Source organism: Ascaphus truei, chromosome 13, assembly GCF_040206685.1.
Source record: "Ascaphus truei isolate aAscTru1 chromosome 13, aAscTru1.hap1, whole genome shotgun sequence".
Taxonomy (NCBI): Eukaryota; Metazoa; Chordata; class Amphibia; order Anura; family Ascaphidae; genus Ascaphus; species Ascaphus truei.
The window spans coordinates 40,025,796-40,051,728 of NC_134495.1; the positions used below are offsets into that span (position 1 = coordinate 40,025,796).

The window sequence follows — 25,933 nt, forward strand, 5'->3', positions numbered from 1 at the left end:
GGAGAGTGTGAAGTTATCCTGTAACCTTCTGGGTTCCCAATCACCAGCGTCTATATGCACTGGGTCCTGCAGGTTCCAGGGAAAGGATTGCAATGGGCAGAATTGACCCTGAGGATGGGGAGACAATCTACTCCTCGTCATTCCAAGGAAGATTCACAATCACAACAGATAATCCCATTAGCGCGGCTTATCTACAGATAAACAGTCTGAAGTTGGAAGACACCGCCGTGTATTACTGTGCTAGGGACACAGTGACAATATCTCACAGACCTTCCATACTAAAACACTCAGCAACAATTACACCCTCTCACCACTAGAGGGCAGCAAAACCTTACTGATTAGGTTAATTTAAATCTCCCCAATTGAGGATAAAACTGCAGCAAATGTATCACAGGAAAGGGAAGCTGCTGAGAGCGATGTGTAAATCAGTGGGACGGGGATGTGTCATATGGGACATTACTGAGAGGGAGAGACTGACATGGGACCTGAGGGAAACACACAGGTTTATCCTACATTTCTCTGCTTAGTGATGGGGGAATAATGTTATGTCTTATTTCCCTCAGGACAAGTCATAGTATTTCTCAGATGGTGTTTGTAATGTTTCTGATTTTCCCAATGCGGTCACTTTATATGGGGATAAAATCATCAATAAACAGAAATAAATGAAAGTGACGCTTCATTGTGTAATTGCAATCACAGCTGTAAGTAATTTATACTTCTGTCTGTAATTATAAATCATGGAGAGAGAGTAAAATACATCGAAGTTTATTCAGTTGACTTATTCAATAGAATTAGAGTTATTTTTAGACACAACCCAATTATCAAACTTCTGGGTAATGTCGAGTAATCTCCACCAATCCCAAATGCAGTCCATTTATGGCACGTTTGATACAAACAAACCAAATATGTATGTCTGAGGAGGTGATAGAGAAACCTGACGTCATAATTACACTTGGTGCTATATTTATGTAACCCCCCTACTAAGGGGTTACTAGCAGGTTAGTGTTTGCTGGGCCCACCCTGTGTTGTCATAGGGATCCTGATGTCACGATGAGTATGTAGGATAGGAGGAAAGTTCTAGAGAGTCAGGTTCCTGGAAGATAAAGGGAGAGGAGTCTCGGGGAGAGTAGATAGGGATATATTCATAACGTAATAAAACAGACCAGGTCCCCCTTTATTTATTATGTTAAGATAGGGAGAGTGCCGCTTAATTAGGATCCAAGAAGATGGCTAGTGGTATCCAACAGGTCCCAGAGAGGGGAAAGTGACACACCACAGAGGGCCTCAGAAAGAGGGTTCCTGGGTGTTGGCGGATCATTTCTAGATGTGCCAAAGTATGAATCTCAGCCTGCATGGAAGTGACAGTTCCCAAAGAGTTCATAGGTATAATCTTCACCTTCATAGGACCAGACAGGATCCCAGTAATGGACCCAGCTTAAACGGGGTCTAACAGGTTACTCTGAAACAAAAGGGTGGTCGGTTCCAATACCAGTAAAGCAACGATGCATATACACCTTCCTCTGAGTGTTATTGTATTTTATTGTATGTCTGTGACGATCCAGGGGATTCCTTCCCCTTCCTTATCTTCTATACTTGTGAAATACCCTGCTCCAGCTTGTGAATGTGAATTGAGGAAGTGGTGCTGTGAGGGGCAAATAGGGCGATGTACTAGAAGGCGGACAGAACCCCTGTAGATAGCACTCTTTTCCGGTGTGAGATGATGATTGATTTAAAATTACTATCTTTATTAAACAACTTTATTAAAACAATGGGGTTAAAACAATTATTAAATAGTACCAAGTTCTGCCAACTCTTGGAATTAGTAGTTCCAGAGAAGTGTGTGATTAATGTTAATGTCCAGTGTTAGGATATTCACTGGCCCTAGTGCCCCTCATATAGAGTGATATACTAGAGATTGGTATGATAGTGGGAACGGTGATTAGGACCATATATGTAGTGCCACAGTAATTTAATACAATAGGTGCGCTAACACAGTAACCTTTACTTTGCTGCTATCTTTTGCAGTCAGTAGTATAATATTGATTTGTGAATTGCAAATCTAGGTTGTTATGCACCCAATGGTGTCCTCTTACACCAACAGTGGAATTGTTGGTGTATAGGTGCAAGATAGTTGTTTTGTTATGACGTGTGAAACCCGGATCTGTAGTAGCAGATCTATAGTTAACACTAGTATTAATAAATTACTGGTGAGAGTAGTGGCACTGCTGAAACTCCTGCATATTCTGATACAGAGTTATCTGCTAAGTGCTGCTCCTTGTAGGGTGAACATACTGGTCATCTGTATAAGACCTTTCCCTAATGGGTGCAGCACTACTCCATATGTGGTGATAGACTGGCAGTCCAGAGGTTAATGACTGGATGGGGTGCCGTTTGCTAGCTAGATTGTATCCTTTAAGCTCAGTGCTGTAGGAGGATGCTTGCATTAAGGTATCCCTTTTATTGAAATAATAGGCTGCCAGATATAGATTGTGCCGTTCCTAAGATTGGCTCATGAGACCGTCAGGTCTGTGATAAGCCCGTAATTGTGCAGGAGCAGAGCCACGCTGACTTTCCTAAGGTACACTGAGTCAGCGTCTGTGAACATGGGCTCCGCGCGTGCACGTGGTCACGTGGTGCCGATGCGCGCGTTTCGCGAATGTGCTTTGTCAAGGCTAGTAATCACACACTTCTCTGGAACTACTAATTCCAAGAGTTGGCAGAACTTGGTACTATTTAATAATTGTTTTAACCCCATTGTTTTAATAAAGTTGTTTAATAAAGATAGTAATTTTAAATCAATCATCATCTCACACCGGAAAAGAGTGCTATCTACAGGGGTTCTGTCCGCCTTCTAGTACACCTTCCTTATCTTCCCCTGTCCCATCTCCTGTTATACCTTCTACCCGGTCCCACTCCTGTCCCGTTCCTTCTACCTCTCTCCCACTTCCTCAGCGCATGCCCCGCAGACCTCGCGCACCCGCGCAGTCCCAGAGCTCCTGCACCAGCGTTCCCCGCTCCCAGTCACTCGCTGCGCCCACGAACAATACCTTGCCATCCCCGGCAGTCCCGTCCGCTCCTCTGCCCCCCTCCTGCACGGTTCCCGCAGCGCGGCGCTCCGAGCGCCTGGTGACACGGCCTGTGCACGCGCCCCCTCCGCTCACGCAGGGCGCGCGCACGCGCTCCTCCTCCGGGCTCTGTCCGCCCTCTACGTCCTCCTCCCGGTCCCTGCGGGCCATCTCCCTCTCACAGCCTGTGCGCGCGCACCCTCAACTTACAGAGGGTGCGCACACACGCTCCTTTTCTCTGCCCTGCCACGACCCTGACTCCTCCTCCCAATTCCTACCGGTTACTCCCCTGATTACCCCTTCTGTCTCCTCCTCTCTTCTTCCTGACCTATCCCTATCTTCTCCCACTTCTCTCTCTGCTCCTCCCCTCTCTGTCATTGGTGCACCTTCCTTTATAATCCCTGTCTGTCCACTTCTTCTTCGCTCTGCATAGTTCCTGTTTCCCTGTGTGCTGACCTATGTTGTGCTCCCTCTGTGTCCCTGCTGTATCCTGCTCCTGTGCTTCACCTTTGGATTTCCCTGCTTGTTCTAGACCACTCTGCTCTGTGTATCCCTTTGAACCTTGCTACGCTCTCGACCACACTGCTCTCTGAAACCCTTGGACCTGGCTTTGTACCCCGACGACTCTACCCTCTGGAACCCTTGGACATTGGCACACGGACACGACTATCCCTACGCATACTACTAAAGACGTTGCAAGTATCACTAACTACTCATTAAACAGGCCCAGCAACTCTATACCACACTCCGGGCTTGCTCCCACTGCTGTGGGTGTGTGGTAGAAGTATGGAGATGGTCAGCGCAAACTCATGGACCTCACGGTGTTGATGGAACAGAGTGGAATTCAATAAAAGATGGAATAAAAGATAATAAAACACAGTATTAGTGCATACATCCACATGTGTGGGGAACGAGGGGGAGGGGGGGAGGGGGGGAGGGGAGGAGGAGGAGGGGAATTGAAGGGTGGGGTGATAGTGGATTGCCACTAGATATATAATAAATGAAACGTGAACAATTAGTTTCAATGACTCACACGGGCTTGTGTGAGACTTCACCCTCAACGCTGACTGTGGTTGGTAAATGTAAACTCCTATAGTGGAGTAACAATAAACAAAAACTCACACGGTCTAATGTGAGTTTGTTCCCTCAGTGGGTGATGTCAGCCTACTTAGGTGATGTAGGTACTTCTCAGCAAACAATCCCCAGTGGGTGTGGTGTGTGAGTGTCTACATTTTCAAAGTTGTGGTGATGGGAAATTCATAATGTGAACATCTATCTAGTTGTTTGAGCGAGAGAACTGAAAGAGTTCAAGAGTTAAAATCAATGGGCATTGGATTATTATTTAAAATATGGCCCAATCACTCACTAGTGACTCTTTGAATGGCATAACAGTACATCTTTTACAATGTTGAAAACAGTATTTCTAGAATGCCTATACACATTGTTGATAAAAAGTTACAGATAAAGGTAATGGATAAAAGGATATGAATAAAAATTATGAATAAAAAGATTTTTTGGTCAAAAATCTAAAAGTTAGAATCATTAAAAAATTGATGGAAAATTGATAAAAAATAGAAGTACATATTCAGAAAGTACATCAATAATTAGTTGCCCCGCTGGTATAAGTCGAACTGTTCGGAAGGTGCTGGTTCAAGCTGAATGCCTATCAAAAATAGGAGGGGGAAAAAGGGAAAAAAAAGGGGAAGGTGTGGGGATGGAAACGGATCAGTAGGAACATAGAGAAAAGCTGCAATGTCGATCTCTACATTTAGACCACTGGGGGCCAAACTTTTCAATTTATAAATCCAAAATGTTTCTTTTTTGGATAGGGTTGTCAATCTATCTCCCCCCCTCCAATGTGGTGGGACTGTTTCAATGCCCCTAAATACAAGGCCAGATGGATCTCCTTGATGGTGTAGTGCAAAATGTTTTGATACGCTGTGTGTCATTAGTTTACGCCTAATGTTCCCTAGGTGTTCCAGTATGCGCACCCGTAACGGTCGGCTGGTGCGCCCTACATACTGGCGTCCACAGGGGCAGTTCAGTAGATATACTACGAATTCTGTCTTGCAGTTTATGAAAGTCGAAATTTTGAACTGTTCTCCTGTTACATTCGAGCTAAACTGTATTTTCTCTTTCGTCCCCTGTTTGCAGGCTTTACAGGTACTGCATCTGTGGAAACCTTTCACTTTCTGCAACCAGTTTGTGTCCTGGCCTGTTGTCTTATTTTCTGGCTGGAAAAGGCTTGGTGCTAACCGCCTTTTAATGTTATCAGCCCTTTTGTATATCACCTTAGGTTTCTCTGGGAGGTGTTCTTTCAGGGTGGGGTCCCCCTGTAGGAGATGCCAGTGTTTGTTTAGGATCTGTTGTATACTCCCAGCATCTTGACTATATTGTGTTAGAAAAGCAATATTGAAATCCTCTCTAGGTTTCGGTGGATTGGTTTTCAAGATATCGCTACGTTTAAGCTTCCCTACTTCTCTAATCGCTTCGTTCATTTCTTTGTTATCATAATTTTTTGCAATGAAGCGATTCTTCAGAATATTAGACTGTTCCCAGGAGAGCAGTTCAAAATTTCGACTTTCATAAACTGCAAGACAGAATTCGTAGTATATCTACTGAACTGCCCCTGTGGACGCCAGTATGTAGGGCGCACCAGCCGACCGTTACGGGTGCGCATACTGGAACACCTAGGGAACATTAGGCGTAAACTAATGACACACAGCGTATCAAAACATTTTGCACTACACCATCAAGGAGATCCACCTGGCCTTGTATTTAGGGGCATTGAAACAGTCCCACCACATTGGAGGGGGGAGATAGATTGACAACCCTATCCAAAAAAGAAACATTTTGGATTTATAAATTGAAAAGTTTGGCCCCCAGTGGTCTAAATGTAGAGATCGACATTGCAGCTTTTCTCTAAGTTCCTACTGATCCGTTTCCATCCCCACACCTTCCCCTTTTTTTCCCTTTTCCCCCCTCCTATTTTTGATAGGCATTCAGCTTGAACCAGCACCTTCCGAACAGTTCGACTTATACCAGCGGGGCAACTAATTATTGATGTACTTTCTGAATATGTACTTCTATTTTTTATCAATTTTCCATCAATTTTTTAATGATTCTAACTTTTAGATTTTTGACCAAAAAATCTTTTTATTCATAATTTTTATTCATATCCTTTTATCCATTACCTTTATCTGTAACTTTTTATCAACAATGTGTATAGGCATTCTAGAAATACTGTTCTCAAAGTACTGTTCTAGAAATACTGTTCTCAAAGTACTGTTCTCAAAGTACTGTTCTCAACATTGTAAAAGATGTACTGTTATGCCATTCAAAGAGTCACTAGTGAGTGATTGGGCCATATTTTAAATAATAATCCAATGCCCATTGATTTTAACCCTTGAACTCTTTCAGTTCTCTCGCTCAAACAACTAGATAGATAGATGTTCTCATGAATTTCCCATCACCACAACTTTGAAAATGTAGACACTTAATTCACCCACAAGAGGGCACCATTGCTCCATGAATGAATTATTCCCCTTTAACACCATTGAATTATTACTCTTCGGTTTATATATTTTAAACACCATTTGTCTAGTGAATGACCATACCATGACTACAGGCTGTATTCACAAAAGGCAACTAGGTTGAGTGGAGTGATCAACTCATAGAGAATGATCACGGCACTTGACACCCCTTTTAGAAATAAATAAATAAATAATTCACCTGTGGATGCTGATTGTGCCAATTACAAAGAAATGTTTCTATTATGTGCAGCATTTATATTAATTACCAATGTTATGCAAAGGGTTACATTAACCCCTGATATTAAGGATAGAAGCGGTTGAGAGATCGCATTTATTAACATGTAGCACACACAATACATGCAGCAGTGCGCGCTCGCTATGAGAGACAAGTTTTTAGCAATGTTTTTACTAACAGCAATTAATCAATCAAGACCCAGCACCTATATATACTATGCACAATGGGCATCCGGCAGGAACCTGACGAAGCTTACTGCGAAACGCGTTGTTCCCTGCCGGAGCCCATTGAGAGAGGGACCCAGCCGACCGCAGGACATGCGGTGTAGATCCTCCCTTCCGGTTCCACTGCCGGACGCGCCAGTGAGAACACCAACGGAGGAAGGGATTTCGCCGGATCAAACCTTGCGGCTGATGCTGGGCAAGAAGAGTTGATTTTTAGTGTGAGTGTGTTCGTTATTTACTTTGTATTTACACTGTGTATATTTATGCTTGTTTTCCATGTTCCATGTTTCATGTTATAAACTGTTACCATTAAAGACCTGTTTATTTTGCTAATTCTGGTTTCTGTATACTTTGGTCTATGGGGACGGGGAAAGAGCCACTCACACACCACACCCACTGGGGATTGTTTGCTGAGAAGTACCTACATCACCTAAGCAGGCTGACATCACCCACTGAGGGAACAAACTCACATTAGGCCGTGTGAGTTTTTGTTTATTGTTACTCCACTATAGGAGTTTACATTTACCAACCACAGTCAGCGTTGAGGGTGAAGTCTCACACAAGCCCGTGTGAGTCACTGAAACTAATTGTTCACGTTTCATTTATTATATATCTAGTGGCAATCCACTATCACCCCACCCTTCCATTCCCCTCCTCCTCCCCTCCCCCCCCCCTCCCCCTCGTTCCCCACACATGTGGATGTATGCACTAATACTGTGTTTTATTATCTTTTATTCCATCTTTTATTGAATTCCACTCTGTTCCATCAACACCGTGAGGCCCATGAGTTTGCGCTGACCATCTCCATACTTCTATTGCAACGCTAAGAAGTACTCGGGGTTCCCTTCTTCAAGGTCAAGCAGCAGCCAAAAATCAACAACAAGGGCCAGTATACATTTTTTATACTCTTTTACACGACAACACAATTTTTTACATCTTTTAATTTTTTAATATATCTTAGGCGTTGAAACATCCTCTAGCCGCACATTTCAGGGAGCGCCCCAGTTCAAACATACACCTAGCTGTGGGTGTGTGGTGTAATACCTTTCCCACCTCAGTTCTGGTGTCTTGCCAGGTCTGCGGGCATACAGGCATGACAATGTCTTTAGCTATATAGCGCCAAAAGTGTACTCAGCGCTTCACAAACAACACAGTACAGGGAATTAAAAAAATACAATACGTGGAGCAAAATCAGACAATGGGAAAGGAAATCCCTGGCCCTAAGAGCTTACAATCTAAGAGGTTTGAGGGGAAACTTACAGAGACAGCAGGTGAGGGAATAAGTGCTGTATGTAGATTGGTGTGCTTGGACACAGCGGGCAGCAGATAACATGTTTCTCTTCTGCTGTTTTCTGTGTCTGTCCTCACTGTCAGGTGAGTGACAGGGACCCAGGGGGAAAGTGACCCGACTTCTTTATTGTGGGAACTGATTTCTAACGTGTGTTACTTTCCCATTCACAGGAGTCTTGTCAAATATCCAACTTGTTCAGCCCGGCTCAGACATGAAAAAGCCCGGGGAGAGTGTGAAGTTATCCTGTAAACTTCTGGGTTCCCAATCACTGATTACTTTATGCATTGGGTCCTGCAGGTTCCTGGGAAAGGATTGCAATGGGCAGAATTAGCCCTGTGATTAGGAACACAGAGTCCCCCACATTCCAAGGAAGATGCACAATCACTACAGATAATTCCATTAGCGCGGGTTATCTACAGATAAACAGTCTGAAGACATCACCAAATATTACTGTTATAGAGAGAGATGCGAGAGGGGACCACTGTGTTACATCAGTACAGGCAGTTCTCGGTTATACAACAGAATCCGTTCTGGAAGTAGCGTTGGATAGTGAAACCGTTGTAAAGTGAGTCCCATGTTAATCAGTGGCGGTGAGCGTTGGATAACGCATTCCGGCATCGGAAAGGCTGTCCGCCTTAGGGACAATGCAGATGTACACTTGGGTGGTTGAGATTTAATGCAGCTGTGAACACAAAGTTCTTTGTGTCCTCTTGGCTCATTAACATTCCAGAGGGTGGGGTTGATGTTCCACAAAGTTCAACAAATGTTAACCTTTAGCACGCTGGTCCTGTGCAGAGGGGAGTCCCATCAGGCTGTCCACTTTTGGGGCAACCTAGATGTACACTGGGGTGGTTGTGATGCAATACATTTCCTGATCATAGATTTAGGGGTCTGGGACAAACAATGACATCTGGGGCATTATTTATCTGCCATTATTGGGGACTTCTGATTAATTTCTGTTTCAAAAACTCTGCATTATTTAACCCATCTGGTTACAAAGGGGTTAAATACATTTCCCAGCGTTGAGAAGTAAAGAGGGATCCGGATGCCCCCATCGGGATTAATGTAGGAGAGAGGTACTTTTATTGCCAACCCTCCACATGATTAAAACATGATCTACAGCACGAGCCAAAATGGCGGCCTAAACCATGCCATTGATCGCGATGGCGACTGCACCCCTGAGATCAAGAGACGCTTGGAAGAAATGCGATGGTCAGTATGAACAACATCTGGAAGAGTAAAGACATCAGCCTGGCAACCAAATGCAGATTGGTCAGTGCTATCGTTTTCCCAATAGCAACATATGGCTGCGAAACCTGGACTCTGAGAAAGACAGACAGGCGAAAGATCGATGCATTTAAAATGTGGTGCTGGAGACGTCTTCTACGCATTCCGTGGACATCCAGAATAACGAACCAAGCAGTTCTGGAACAGATCAAACCGAAAATCTCACTGGAGGCCAAGATCAAGAAGCAAGAGCTCTTCTACTTTGGTCATATCATGCAAAGCAAGTTGCTTGAGAAGGACGTCCTGCTTGGAATGATCGGTGGCAAAAGAGGAAGAGGCCGCCCAAGAACTCCCTGGCTAGATACCATTAAGAAAGATACTGGACTGGACATAGCAGAATTGAAAGAAGCCGTGAGAGACCGGAAGACATGGAGAACACTGATCCATAGAGTGGCCGAGAGTCGTACTCGACTGAACGGATAAGGAAGGAAAGAAACCACAAGCTCTTCTCACCCTGGGCTCTAAAAGTGATTAAATAAGCAAACCCAAGAATGTTTGGGGTTTCTCAGAGCGTGTTGGGTGTTTGTGCGTTTATTAACTATGTGCAGCTGATCTCAGCTGTTTTTGGGAGGGAAGTGCCCCCCCCCCCCACCCCAAGGTTTAAGCTCGCTCCTCCATGTGACGTGGGGAGGAAGGGGTTAAACTGATTTGCTATGCATTACTGTGTTTGCCCTGTCCCAGCCATTCCCCCCCCCTCATTTGCAGGCCATTTCCTGCCTGCCATGATAAAAGACAAAACCCATTGCTCGCCATACCCTCTAACCGACATATGATGGCGGTATAGCAGCCGGCATTTCAATGAGAAATACTCATTCTAGAACGAAAGCACCCAGAAACCTGATTTTTGGGGTGCAAATACAGTGAACCACTACATGCACATAGATATAAAAATTACAGTTATAACACAAATGGAACATGTTGTTTTAATAAAGTGTGTATAAACTGCAGATTGTAAATGTAAAGCAGGAGGTATTTTTTGTAAGTCCAAGCAGAAATTACTTGGACATCCAGCTGTGATATGGGTGAATGAGCTGGGGGTATTTTCATGGCTGTTCAAAGGGGTCGCTGATTTAGCACCCCTCAGTCTAAACGGAGAGTCAGGGATGAAAAGACCCAGAGACCCATAATATATACACGGCCGGCATTCTGAGGAATACCAGATGACAGGCTATTGACATCTCTGGGTGAAAAATCAGACTCAGTGGTGCCAAGGTATGGGTGTAGCCCAGGTATGCTAAGTGGCATGGGCTTCAACCTGACCCATGCGCCCTGCCCACCGGACAGCCCTTTTGACCGGTCTTATGAACTGTGGGTAATTTGGCAAATCGTGTTTTTTTTTGTTCCCACGTGGGGATTGGATCCACATGTTAAAGATAGCTTTGGGCAGTCTGTAACCGTGGCTCCCCAGGTATCCTCAGTGTGATTCCTGAATTTTGATCCATGATGTAAAGATGCAAGACTTTGTTCCAGCACAGCGGCAACTGGTCCAGGAGTGAAGGGGTTAATAACAACATAACCACAGGACTTTTAAAACCAAGGCTGCATTTCTGGCGCTTGCAAGCTAAGGACAATTTCTTTCGTTCCAAGGCCAATTTATTTTGTTCCCTTATCCCAGTAAGTGTTGTTTTAAGTGTATTCTGCAGATGTTGTGTGTTTGTCTATTAAGGAAATAAATCACAATTTATTTTGCAACTTGTTCTGTTCAATCAAGTACCCAGAAATATAAATGTGTGGATGAAGTTGGTGTCCATCGTGACACTCCCCACTTTCCAAGTTGGCAGGTCAGTTTCATTTTGCTGAGTTATGACAGATCTAATGCAGGTAATTCTTCCTGTAATAATACATGTAAATAAGAATTTTAACTCGGGGAGTGTTAGGACCTGCTAACGGTCATGCCTTGAAAGTGGCAGCAGGCTTAAGATGCTTTGGCCAAAGGGTTAAACTAAATGACCCTTTTTCAAGAGAATATACAGGTATTGCACTGTGTATTTTTGTCACATTGGAAGTAGCTTTAGGCATCTTTGTTTGTTTTTTGTTGCACATAAACAGGGTCCCCATGTCCGTTAAGATCTCTTTAGGACTTCCCACGTGGCTAAACAAACTATTTTGCTATGTTTTTTGCAGAAGTGTTACGTAGGGGAAATGCCTCCGGATAGCAGGTGGCATAATCTAATATTACCAATATATGCTGGTGTACTCTAGCAGATTTTATTAGAGGTCCTACTAGATCCATAGCGATCCAATCAAACAGTACTTCTATCATTGTATGGGGTACCAATGGGCTACGGTATGCATTCAACGAGGCAGTATTCTGACATTCTGGGCATGAGAAACAATCATTTGTAATTTACGCTAGAACCCCAGGCCAAAAGAACCTTCACATAACCTTTTCTCTTGTCTTTTACACCCCAGGTGCCCCCCAATGGGTGACTATGTGCTATGTGCAAGGTGTAATACAATATTTCAAACTGTCCGTGGGACTAACAACTGTTTAGTAATAGGAGGAATTCTACTATCGACCCGATGTACACGGTCATTTTCTACCTCTAAATAAAGGTAGGAAAGTGACATCTCTGGTGTATTGGTAGTACTACTCTGGTCCCGTATATTCCCCCTCAACTAAGGTGGGCTCTTCCCACTGGGCCCTCTTAAAACTCTGGGACTGACCTTTAGGTCAGCCAAGGTCTTATCAGTTCTAGGGTGCTAGATGGCCCTTCAGCATCCTGCCTTGGGGTTTACCCTACCACGCTAGCCATTGGAAAGAGAATTTTACAGCACGTTTCCTCTTCCCCCTTTGTACTGTATTTGAGCCCTCCTCGACCTCCATGTCTGAAAAAGGGAAACATCTTGCTTCTCGTGTTTCCTTTTTATGATCTGCTGGCGAACTCTGGGCCTTCTGATATGTCTCCAGATGTGTCAGTGACATGTCAGCTTATTACAGACTAACACATACAAGTCCCTTAGGGCTGCGGGTGAAGGTCACACAGATAAAACACATGGAAGTCCCGTCTTTCAGGGACACACAGGAAACAGAACAGGAAGAAGCTGTGAGCCTGAAATCCCCCAGCAGAGATCTCTGGGGAAGTGGTTATGTGCAGAGCAGGAACTCAGATCCTCTACAGTTATCTGTATCCTGTGAACATGAATATGTGAGATTTATTGTCGGGAACACGGGAATCAGCAGATCAGTTACTTCTGTTTCTCTGACTAATGACAGCTTCATAATTACTATGCAAACAAAACACAGAACAAAACAAACATGTTACCTGTGCCTGAGGTCTGACAAAGGGCCTCATGCAGAGAGCAGCGTTATCGTGGAAAGCGCCATTTTTTGGCAAAATCTGCCTTTAGAAAGGCAGGTACTGGCGAGTTTTAAAAAAAGCGCCATTTTTTTTTTTTTTCCTTTCAAACTCGCTGCACGACCGGCGAGAAGGTAAATTTCTCCAGTTGAAAAAATTTCCCTATTCAGAAAGGCGCGATCGCCATCTAGTGGCTGATCGCGCCAATAACATGGAGAGAAATTCTCAATTTACCTCCGCCAAAAAAAGTTGGCAGGAGGCTGGCCAGAGGGAGAAGAAAAAAAAACGCGATTTTTTTCCCAACAGTTTCAACAGCGCTAATAGCGCTGGTTGAAACTCTCCATATGCAGAAAGGCAGTTTTCTGCCCTTTCTGCATATGGAGAAAAAAACTCTCCAAAAAAGCTAAAATTTTTCCCCCTCTCCAATTCTAAAATTCGCTGCTCTCTGCATGAGGCCCAAAGAGTCTGATCACCAATATAAATTAGCTAATAATTTTTAAATCCCCTTAAGATTTTGTTTACAATGGAAATGTTAAAAGTATAAAAAATGATTTAATAAAGACTTCTACTTCTCCGATTTAGGGGCTTATGCAGAGAGGATAGAGGGCCTCATGCAGAGAGCAGCGAATTTTAAAAATGGCGAATTTCATAAAAAGGAGCTTTTTTGGAGAGTTTTAATCTCCATATGTAGAAAAGTGCGAATTCTGCTATGTTTAACATGGATGCGTCTGGCGAGTTTAAATTGGCGAGATGCGCGCTTCGGAAACATGTAAAAACAAATTCGCGCCTTTTTTTTTCCCTTTGCAATGGGCGCGAGCGCCAGTTTTTTTTGGCGAGGCAAAACGGAGACAATCGCGCCATTTTATTGGCGCGAACAGCCGCTAGATGCCGTTCGCGCCTCTCTGCATACGGATATATTTTAAACTGGCGAGATTGCGGTTCTCGCCAGCCGCGAGGCGAGTTTTACAAATAGAAATGAAAAATTGGCGCGATTTTCGGAAATCTCCATTTTCTGCTGTTTTCTGCGCGATTATCTCCAAAAAATGGCGAATTTCGAAAATTCGCTGCTCTCTGCATAGGCCCCAGAGAAGGGAAATAGCACCATATTTTGGAGAAAATACTTCCCAGAGAAGCTTCTCCTGCAGAGAACATGGAGAGATTCATAAAATTCTCCACAGCAGGTTTCTTTACTTTAAAAATTGCCAAACACGTGGAGAGATTGGTAAATTCGCCATGTTAAAATAGGGTGGTATGCAGGTAGCATAGATGCACTGCAACTCGCCATTCTGCCCTATATTATAGTGAGTTCAATCTAGCCAGAAAAACTTGGCAATTTTGAATCTCATCAGAAAAATTAGGTAACGCAGCTTTCTGCATACGACCATGGGGCCTATGCAGAGAGCAGCGAATTTTCGAAATTCGCCATTTTTTGGAGATAATCGCGCAGAAAACAGCAGAAAATGGAGATTTCCGAAAATCGCGCCAATTTTTCATTTCTATTTGTAAAACTCGCCTCGCGGCTGGCGAGAACCGCAATCTCGCCAGTTTAAAATATATCCGTATGCAGAGAGGCGCGAACGGCATCTAGCGGCTGTTCGCGCCAATAAAATGGCGCGATTGTCTCCGTTTTGCCTCGCCAAAAAAAACTGGCGCTCGCGGCCATTGCAAAGGGAAAAAAAAAGGCGCGAATTTGTTTTTACATGTTTCCGAAGCGCGCATCTCGCCAATTTAAACTCGCCAGACGCATCCATGTTAAACATAGCAGAATTCGCACTTTTCTGCATATGGAGATTAAAACTCTCCAAAAAAGCTCCTTTTTATGAAATTCGCCATTTTTAAAATTCGCTGCTCTCTGCATGAGGCCCCATAACTTGCTCCAATTCTGTGGCTATTTTCTTGCCGTTTTCACATTAAATAACGTTCCTCTCTGCATAAGGCCCTCGGAGAGATTCATAAAATTCTCCACAGCAGGTTTCTTTACTTTAAAAATTGCCAAACACGTGGAGAGATTGGTAAATTTGCCATGTTAAAATAGGGTGGTATGCAGGTAGCATAGATGCACTGCAACTCGCCATTCTGCCCTATATTATAGTGAGTTCAATCTAGCCAGAAAAACTTGGCAATTTTGAATCTCATCAGGAAAATTAGGTAACGCAGCTTTCTGCATACGCCCATAACTTACTCCAATTCTGTGGCTATTTTCTTGCCGTTTTCACATTAAATAACGTTCCTCTCTGCATAAGGCCCTTAATTTAGAAAAAGGTTTTAGTCATCTTCATTTAATCAATTAAAAATATCTCTGTCATTTGGTCACTTTCCTCATAGTAAGGAAATAAGCATATGCATTTAACCAACAAATAAATCTGGTGCTGTTTTATGTCCCAATATTGTTTTATTGTTGTAATTTTTCCAATCTTCTAATTATGCATTTAATGCAAATCTCAGGGCCTCATGCAGAGAGCAGCGAATTTTAAAATTGGCGAATTTAATAAAAAGGAGCTTTTTTGGAGAGTTTTAATCTCCATATGCAGAAAAGTGCGAATTCTGCTATGTTTAACATGGATGCGTCTGGCGAGTTTAAATTGGCGAGATGCGCGCTTCAGAAATGTGTTAAAACAAATTCGCGCCTTTTTTTTCCCCTTTGCAATGGCCGCGAGCGGCAGTTTTTTTTGGCGAGGCAAAACGGAGACAATCGCGCCATTTTATTGGCGCGAACAGCCGCTAGATGCCGTTCGCGCCTCTCTGCATACGGATATATTTTAAACTGGCGAGATTGCGGTTCTCGCCAGCCGCGAGGCGAGTTTTACAAATAGAAATGAAAAATTGGCGCGATTTTCGGAAATCTCCATTTTCTGCTGTTTTCTGCGCGATTATCTCCAAAAAATGGCGAATTTCGAAAATTCGCTGCTCTCTGCATAGGCCCCAGAGAAGGGAAATAGCACCATATTTTGGAGAAAATACTTCCCAGAGAAGCTTCTCCTGCAGAGAACATGGAGAGATTCATAAAATTCTCCACAGCAGGTTTCTTTACTTTAAAAATTGCCAAACACGTGGAGAGATTGGTAAATTCGCCATGTTAAAATAGGGTGGTATGCAGGTAGCATAGATGCACTGCAACTCGCCATTCTGCCCTATATTATAGTGAGTTCAATCTAGCCAGAAAAACTTGGCAATTTTGAATCTCATCAGAAAAATTAGGTAACGCAGCTTTCTGCATACGACCATGGGGCCTATGCAGAGAGCAGCGAATTTTCGAAATTCGCCATTTTTTGGAGATAATCGCGCAGAAAACAGCAGAAAATGGAGATTTCCGAAAATCGCGCCAATTTTTCATTTCTATTTGTAAAACTCGCCTCGCGGCTGGCGAGAACCGCAATCTCGCCAGTTTAAAATATATCCGTATGCAGAGAGGCGCGAACGGCATCTAGCGGCTGTTCGCGCCAATAAAATGGCGCGATTGTCTCCGTTTTGCCTCGCCAAAAAAAACTGGCGCTCGCGGCCATTGCAAAGGGAAAAAAAAAGGCGCGAATTTGTTTTTACATGTTTCCGAAGCGCGCATCTCGCCAATTTAAACTCGCCAGACGCATCCATGTTAAACATAGCAGAATTCGCACTTTTCTGCATATGGAGATTAAAACTCTCCAAAAAAGCTCCTTTTTATGAAATTCGCCATTTTTAAAATTCGCTGCTCTCTGCATGAGGCCCCATAACTTGCTCCAATTCTGTGGCTATTTTCTTGCCGTTTTCACATTAAATAACGTTCCTCTCTGCATAAGGCCCTCGGAGAGATTCATAAAATTCTCCACAGCAGGTTTCTTTACTTTAAAAATTGCCAAACACGTGGAGAGATTGGTAAATTTGCCATGTTAAAATAGGGTGGTATGCAGGTAGCATAGATGCACTGCAACTCGCCATTCTGCCCTATATTATAGTGAGTTCAATCTAGCCAGAAAAACTTGGCAATTTTGAATCTCATCAGGAAAATTAGGTAACGCAGCTTTCTGCATACGCCCATAACTTACTCCAATTCTGTGGCTATTTTCTTGCCGTTTTCACATTAAATAACGTTCCTCTCTGCATAAGGCCCTTAATTTAGAAAAAGGTTTTAGTCATCTTCATTTAATCAATTAAAAATATCTCTGTCATTTGGTCACTTTCCTCATAGTAAGGAAATAAGCATATGCATTTAACCAACAAATAAATCTGGTGCTGTTTTATGTCCCAATATTGTTTTATTGTTGTAATTTTTCCAATCTTCTAATTATGCATTTAATGCAAATCTCAGGGCCTCATGCAGAGAGCAGCGAATTTTAAAATTGGCGAATTTAATAAAAAGGAGCTTTTTTGGAGAGTTTTAATCTCCATATGCAGAAAAGTGCGAATTCTGCTATGTTTAACATGGATGCGTCTGGCGAGTTTAAATTGGCGAGATGCGCGCTTCAGAAATGTGTTAAAACAAATTCGCGCCTTTTTTTTCCCCTTTGCAATGGCCGCGAGCGGCAGTTTTTTTTGGCGAGGCAAAACGGAGACAATCGCGCCATTTTATTGGCGCGAACAGCCGCTAGATGCCGTTCGCGCCTCTCTGCATACGGATATTTTTTAAACTGGCGAGATTGCGGTTCTCGCCAGCCGCGAGGCGAGTTTTACAAATAGAAAAGAAAAATTGGCGCGTTTTTCGGAAATCTCCATTTTCTGCTGTTTTCTGCGCGATTATCTCCAAAAAATGGCGAATTTCGAAAATTCGCAGCTCTCTGCATAGGCCCCTCAATCTATATTTTAATATATACAGTAAATGTCTATTTTTCCATGTAACGATGTAGAAAGTTTCTTAACAATACTCTGGCAAGCAAAATGATACCAAATTGTATGCAACTTTATTAAGACATAAGGAATTGCATGAATATCAGGGTTTAAATGTATTTCCCTGTAATGAGCTTTATATATGTGTATATATGATTAAAGACAGATGTGCACATTGGTTATATATATATGTATAATTAGGACAATATGCAAATAAAGTAACCACATGTCCTCATGTATAAAAAGCCTCTGTCCCCGAGTCCCAGATAAAGCAGAGGAAGTGACTCTGTCCCCTGCAAGAGCCGCTCACCCCCTGACACTCCCACACTGCCCCCAAACTCTGCAGATATGGAGACTTTTCTCAGGCTGGGATTATTAGTGTCATGTTTAACAGGTAACATTTCCCAGGAGACATTTCCCACAAGAGCAGGATAACATGTCATTTAAATGATTAATGTCCCTGAGGTCACACGTGTGTAGAAGTGTCCTTATGTGCCATGGTGTTTGTCTCTTTCAGGGGTTCTGTCTGATGTCCAACTTGCCCAGTCGGACCCAGTGGTGATAAAGCCCGGAGCCTCTCACACACTGTCCTGTGCAGCCTCCGGATTCACTTTCAGCAGCTATTACATGGGCTGGGTTAGACAGAGTCCCGGGGGAGGGTTACAGTGGGTGTCTCTGACTGGCACCAGCGACAAATACTATGAGGATTCAGTTAAAGGACGATTCACAATCTCCAGAGACGATAATAAGAACATGTTATATCTACAAATGAATAACCTGAGGACTGAAGACACCGCCCTGTATTACTGTGCGAGAGACACAGTGACAAGAGACCTCGCAGGACTGTGACAAATACTGTCCTGTCCCTCCTCACTTTGGCAGCAGGGGGCAGCAGCAACACATGAAAAGCCTAAATAAGAAGTGCAGATTCAGTACACACAAGGATTCTAGTTTCTCTATCACTGTTATTAAACGGGAATGTAATAAACATTGTTTCCATCAGACACAAACCTGAGAAAATGCTCTGTAATGTGGGGGATGGATTTGGGGGAAACGGAATGACTTGTTCCCTGTAATACTGAACATTGTCCTGTTTCTGTTACAAAAGTTCAGACTTTTATTTTTATACAGACAAAAGGTGTTTACTAATCTAAGATTGTTACATATTTGCACCAGAGCCTGTATGATTGTGAGTGTGTGTGTGTGTGTGTGTGTGTGTGTGTGTGTGTGTGTGTGTGTGTGTGTGTGTGTGTGTGTGTGTGTGTGTGTGTGTGTGTGTGTTTGAACTAGTCCAATTGTGAGTATGATTATGAGTGAGTTTGAGTTTGTGTATGAGTGAGTGTGAGTATAGGGCTGCAGTAAAGATTTACCTTTATGGAATAAAATGACACATATTATTGTTTTATACTTTTCTAGAAATCTCTAAGTTACTGACCCACATAACACAGATGTGCTGAGACTCACACAGTTCTGTAACCCAGAGAAGTACAGGATCCATTCTCAGTACATGTCAGATATAGAAAAGCAGTGATACTGTGATCACAGGAGCAGCTAATGGGACATATCAGGAAATGTAACCTCCCCAATCAGATGTTTTGTACTAATAACTGCACGTTTAATAACAAGAAATCAGACAAAATCTTCTTCTGTATCTTAGTTTTCCTTCCTTTTTGCACCCAACTCTGTGACATGAAAACATGAAATAAATTATTTCTGCAGCAATCGTTTCAATGCGTTTATTTTTACTTCATATTTTGTTTTCTCACATCAGTCTGTGAGTCTGTCTGTCTGTCTATCTGCAATCCCTAGTAATTTTCTTTTTATCTGTGATTTAAACAAATTGGCTATAACATTATGTATAATAAATAAGGGAACAAGCTGCGTGTTACATTCTCAGCTCACTCTGCCAGTTTGTGTTCACATTTACTTCTGTTATTATTCTATCCTCACCTCCATCCCCATCTCTGTCCTCCCCTCTATCCCCCTCTATCCTTATCTCTATCCTCATCTCTATCCTCATCTCTATCCCCCACCTCTATCCCCACCTCTATCCTCACCTCTATCCTCCCCTCTATCCTCCCCTCTATCCCCCACCTCTATCCCCCACCTCTATCCTCCCCTCTATCCCCCACCTCTATCCCCCACCTCTATCCTCACCTCTATCCCCACCTCTATACTCACCTCTATCTCACCTCTATCCCCACCTCTATCCCCACCTCTATCCTCACCTCTATCCCCACCTCTATCCTCACCTCTATCCCCACCTCTATCCTCACCTCTATCCCCACCTCTATACTCACCTCTATCTCACCTCTATCCCCACCTCTATCCCCACCTCTATCCTCACCTCTATCCTCACCTCTATCCTCACCTCTATCCCCACCTCTATCCCCACCTCTATCCCCACCTCTATCCTCACCTCTATCCTCACCTCTATCCCCACCTCTATCCCCACCTCTATCCTCACCTCTATCCCCCACCTCTATCCCCCACCTCTATCCTCCCCTCTATCCTCCCCTCTATCCCCCACTCTATCCCCCACCTCTATCCTCCCCTCTATCCCCACCTCTATCCCCACATATATCCTCAATCAGCACCTCTTTCCCCACCTCTATTCCCCCTCTATCCTCACCTCTATTCCCCCTCTATCCTCACCTCTATCCCCCATTGAGCCACTCCTTCAGCACTACTCAATACAATGATACAATGATACAAAGCATCACTTATATATCTCCTAACGTTTCACAGGCCACTGAGTCTTAGTAATTCTCTTTACAATCTTTTAAATAGTGCATTAAATATGATTAAAAAATAAATAAAATAAGGCTAAAATGGGGATGAAGTGGTGTCTTAGCTCCTACCAACGTTCCTCTGTTTTTATATGCATATCAACTTACTGTATATAGAAGAGTAAACAATGATTGGCGCCATCAGTAGTATGGGATTATAATTTATATTGCTTTTATAATTTTGCACTTCTTAGTCTGCCGTCATATATTGGAGTTTCCTTTGAGTATTTTGTGTCTTTCTTTTCCAGACAGAAAACATGCAGCTCTCATGAACACGGTGAATAGAACCCTGGTGCCGGAGTTTGGTATTCTGGGGTTTTCCAGCAGCAGGGAGCTTCAGTAGGTCTACTTTGTTGTCTTCTTGGTAATGTATATTCTGACATTAACCCAGCATGCGGTTATCATCATGGTCATACACTTGGACTATCGCCTCCATACCCCTACACTGGCGATACACTTTATTCGAGCTCGGCTAGTCCCACGAATTCGGGTATACCCGGGTGTATTGAGGTTTGTGACTGTTTTCTGCCCGAGTGCATTGAGGTATTTTCCAGGCAGGGATTGAAGCATTTTATTCCCGCTGGCTGCAATACTGCACATTATATATATATATACTGCATTACAATTCATGAATTTATGCCATCTGGTAGACACGCGAAGCATTGCAGCCTATTAAATCCTAATCATTATCATTTAACAGATCAGCCGCCCGTCAGCCAGGCATGAACCCAGGCTGGGAAGGCAAACGCAACGGGGCTTGTCAGAGGTGAGGAGCGGCGCATTCCAGGTATCTGCCAGGTACATACTGGGTATTTGCTCGAATAAAGTGTGTCGGTGCAGTATGTACTTCTTCCTCGTCAACCTCTCATTTCGGAGATTGCCTGTCACTGTCACTGTCCCCAAGATGTTGGCCAACTTTCTATCAGAGACAAAGACCATCTCAATTAACGGATGCTTTGCCCAGTCGCACATTTTCTTCTTTCTAGGTACCACTGAATGTTTCCTGGTAACTGCAATGGCATATGATCACTACCTAGCGATCTGTAATCCTCTACATTATAATGGACTTATGGACAGATGGGCTTGTATTTGTCAGGAATCCACTCCTGGGTTTGGCTGGAGCCCATCCATCCGGAGCTTTGCAGGTTCCAGACAAACTATTCCCTGCTTCTGCAATCACCTGCCTCCTGCTGCCTCCTGTGCAGCTCTGGCCTGATTGGCCTCCTGTGCTATTTAGTTCCTGCCCCGCCCTCAGGAAGTTGCTGGACATAGACTTTGCAATCCATCTTGCAAGTAACTGTGCTTGTCACAGACTCTCTGTTTGGCCTGCTAGGCCTCCTTGTGCCTTGTATCCTGCTCCCAGTCCTCTGCGCCCCAAGGCCTCCTTGCATAGCAGCCCCGGCGCTGCTTCCTTTGTTCCCATGCAGACCGCCGCCGTGCTGTAGCGGCTACGCTGGTTTCCCCAGTGTTTCCTGTGGCGTGTCTGCACACCTGGTCTCCACCACTCTCGGCTGTACCCGGCTAGGGGGTGCCATTTTGTGCTGAAGCACTGGATTCCCAGTTCCTGTTGTCTGCACCCCTGGTTCCTGTGACCTTCCTGTCTGCAGTTCCTGTTCCCAGTGGTCTCCACCACTCTCGGCTGTACCCGGCTAGGGGGTGCCATTTTGTGCTGAAGCACTGGATTCCCAGTTCCTGTTGTCTGCCCCCCTAGTTCCTGTGACCTTCCTGTCTGCAGTTCCTGCTCCCAGTGGTCTCCACCACTCTCAGCTGTACCCGGCTAGGGGGTGCCGTTTTGTGCTGAAGCACTGGATTCCCAGTTCCTGTTGTCTGCACCCCTGGTTCCTGTGACCTTCCTGTCTCCAGTTCCTGTTCCCAGTGGTCTCCACCACTCTCGGCTGTACCCGGCTACGGGGTGCCATTTTGTGCTGAAGCACTGGATTCCCAGTTCCTGTTGTCTGCCCCTGGTTCCTGTGACCTTCCTGTCTGCAGTTCCTGTTCCCAGTGGTCTCCACCACTCTCGGCTGTACCCGGCTAGGGGGTGCCGTTTTGTGCTGAAGCACTGGATTCCCAGTTCCTGTTCCTATCTCTGAAACCCTGCTGTCTTCGCTGAAGTAGCATTGTTGGATTCCCTGATGACGACCTCGGCTCCTATCCTCGACCACCGCTCCTGTGCCGCCTGCCTTGACCCCGGCCTGGATAACGTTAACTCTGTTCTCTCCAATCCTGAACCTGGCCTGTTTGACGATGATTTCCGCACTCCGGACCAGTCTGCGTGGTCTAAGGTCGGTGCTTGTACATCCCCACCTCAGCCCCGCGGTCCGGTACCAGTTTTTGGCAAGCACGTACGTTACAGTATTAAATTTGCGGGGGGCTGCCGGCTGGGTGGTTCTCTGGCACCAATTTTGCCATCCACATTCATATTTCGCTTTCCTTTCTGCGGCTCTAATGTCATCGACCATTTCTTCTGTGACTCTCCCCCACTGCTGAAACTCTCATGCCAAAGCATCGACACTATTGAGGTGATTGTCTTTATATTAGGCTCCTTATTTCTCCTAACTTCATTCTTGCTGACCATGGTCTCTTACATCAATATCATCTCTACTATACTGAAGATCCCTACGGCCGATGGACGTCAGAAGGCGTTTTCCACCTGTGCTTCCCACCTCACCCTAGTCATTATATTCTATGGCACCACCATGTTCACATATGTCAGACCCAGGGCCCTCAATGCTTTTGATACCAACAAGGTCTTGTCCGTCATGTACTCTGTAGTCACCCCAATGATCAATCCCATTATCTACAGTTTAAGAAACAATGATATCAGACAAGCAGTGAAGAAAGTTGTAGGTAGAAAATAAATTAGTAACTAATTGCACGTAAATCCTGCTTTACAACAACGATCAAAAACGTCAATTATTTGTTTAGTAAGCCGTAAGTTTGTGTGTTAACAAAGTAAAATGTACAAGCCTGTGTGCATAACTGTTGGACATCCACCACTTCTCTTTGGTAGCTTAGACAATCTGGAAGTGGTGCAAAGCTTCCAGTTGGTATATTTCGAAGATGCAAAATCCATTACTATTAACTGCCAATGAATCCCAGTTTATTGGGAGGCCAGAGAGCTGGCTGTGACCTTGGAGTCGTATCTCATCTACTGTACATGGGAAATGACAACAGGTGAGTCTTAAATCTATTGGGGGGATTCTCCTTCCTGACATCAGTCATCCCAATCTACCGTTACACAGTTAAAGTGCATTGCCAGAAGCTGAACTATTTGTATATTTTACTTCTTCGCAAACATAATTTACTCCTGAAGAGAGAATACATAAAGTCAAACACTCGGCTGCCATGTTCCAATAAACCAGGTTATTTTGAACAAAATGTGGTCCCCCTCTTTTTCCTATTGAGCGGATAGGGGGGTGTCGATGCGTCTCTGCATTTTGCCTGCACTTTTTCTAGCGGAGTCGCACGTCGGAGTATTCCTTTTTCATGTACTACAATATCAGAGCCCAGCTCCCACAGAGGATGTGAGTAAGAGATTGTGTTCTCTATTTATCACTTGTTTGCATACTTATACTCTAGTGGAGGGGGAAAGCTGTAAGCTGTATATACTCGGCTTGGGAGAATATTTATGCACCTGGCAACTTAAGGGTTGATAACATATTGACAATATAAATGCCTAAATAGGTGCTATCTCCAATGTAATCAGCCGCCCTCTAACTCCACATTAATGAGTTATACATTCTAGGAATACTTCATCTATTTATTGTTCTAAGAAGTTTTTACACGAATATATGGAGTTCAATAAATGTTTGGAGCCCCTGGTATCCTGTTGCTGGACTATACTGTACCTACCTTGCAAAGCATACTGCTGAAGCCCACTGCCCTTTCTAGAAAGACTGACATACGCTTAATTTTGGAACTCGATGTACAGTAACCTTTATCCTTTTAAGTTCGATTGTCAGACCCTCAGTAAGAAGCGTTACCAAGACACTCAGATCATGCAGAAATATGCCTGTTCTCGGGATTCCATGCTCCCTCTGTGTTTTATCCCTCTCCTCACTCATGCTCTAGACTGTAATGTTTTTTAAATGATCTTCTTTGGGACTTAGCGTACAGTACATGTACCTAACAACTAACCTGTTAGCAGGAACAAGGATAGAAAAAACGGAGCACTATCCAATGAGATAAGGATCCAGAGCGGGCTGTCTCATAAAAAAGACTTTATTGGGTCACACAAAAAAAAGAACCCCTAAAGAGATAGGGGAAACACACAGCACATTTCACGCCTATAGCGTTTCATCATAACCTGTTAGACCTGAATGCTACTGTAAATCACTGTCATGTATAATGTTATAAAACCATAAGTTGAAGACTCGCGGTTTTCCCCTATACCGTGTAGAAAAATATGTCTCCTGCGGACCTTAGCATGTTACATAAAACACATAAACTTGAGGGTGATGATAAAGAGAATAAGAGAGAAGTTCTTAAAATGTCAGATGTGTCTTCAATTTGTGATACTAAACTAGAGCATGTAACTATTCCAAAGGAAAATGCAGCAGCAGAGCAGCTTCTGCCCACTATTACTTCAATACCGAATCACAACATTGCAGGATTCAAATGTGATTTACAGTAGCTGGAATTGCAAAATATATAGCTGATCATACAAGCAGAATTTCTAATAAAGAATCCCCTACTCAGGCCTTATGAATGGATGAGTTGAAAAGGGCAAAATGCTCAACTTGCGATGAAAGTAGACAATCTGGACAGCTCCAGACAGACCAGTTACATTGTGGGAATTACACTTTCCTATTTATCTACAACACTTCCAAAACCACCGAAGTCGGAGGAAAACCGTTTACTCGTAAAAACCGAAAGGGCGCATAGAATTGGCCTAGAAAGGATTCATCTCTACAAATAATTTTTGATGAAAGTTCTACATTTTCCAGATAAAGTGGCGATGCTACAGGCCTATGGGAAATTAAGAGACCAGCACACTAGGAGAATACATTTCTCCTCTTTCAAAAGGTTTTTCAGCAGATTGGAGCAAAAAGCTTAGAGAATTTACCTCCGTTTGCTCCGCATTGGTTAGGAAGGAATCACAGTTTCCTGAGGGTACCCGGCTATTCTCAAAGGATCTGCTGAAGAGGGCGCTCTATCAGCTGAGCCGCCATAGGAAGCACAACGTCTTGTTGAAGATGAGGTGCCGGAGGGAGAATTTTAAAGTTCCTGAATGAAGATTCCTGAATTACTACGTGATGAAGACAGGCTGCTAGAAAATAAATAAATAAAATATGCAGAGGAAGGACTGAATTAAAATAAAAATGCTATCATTTTGCTATATATTACTATTCTTATAGAATGCATTATATCATCTAAATGTATTTCTATGTTCATTAGGTTCCTGTTCCTC

The 25,933-nt window shown here is 43.7% G+C and overlaps 1 protein-coding gene and 1 pseudogene across 1 annotated transcript in view; both read left to right on the top strand.

The window, feature by feature from the left end:
- Positions 1-25,933, top strand: part of LOC142465270 (uncharacterized) — a 375,233-nt gene that overhangs the window by 47,929 nt on the left and 301,371 nt on the right. The gene's annotated exons all lie outside the window — the stretch shown is intronic.
- Positions 9,558-23,381, top strand: LOC142465209 (olfactory receptor 6N1-like; annotated as a pseudogene).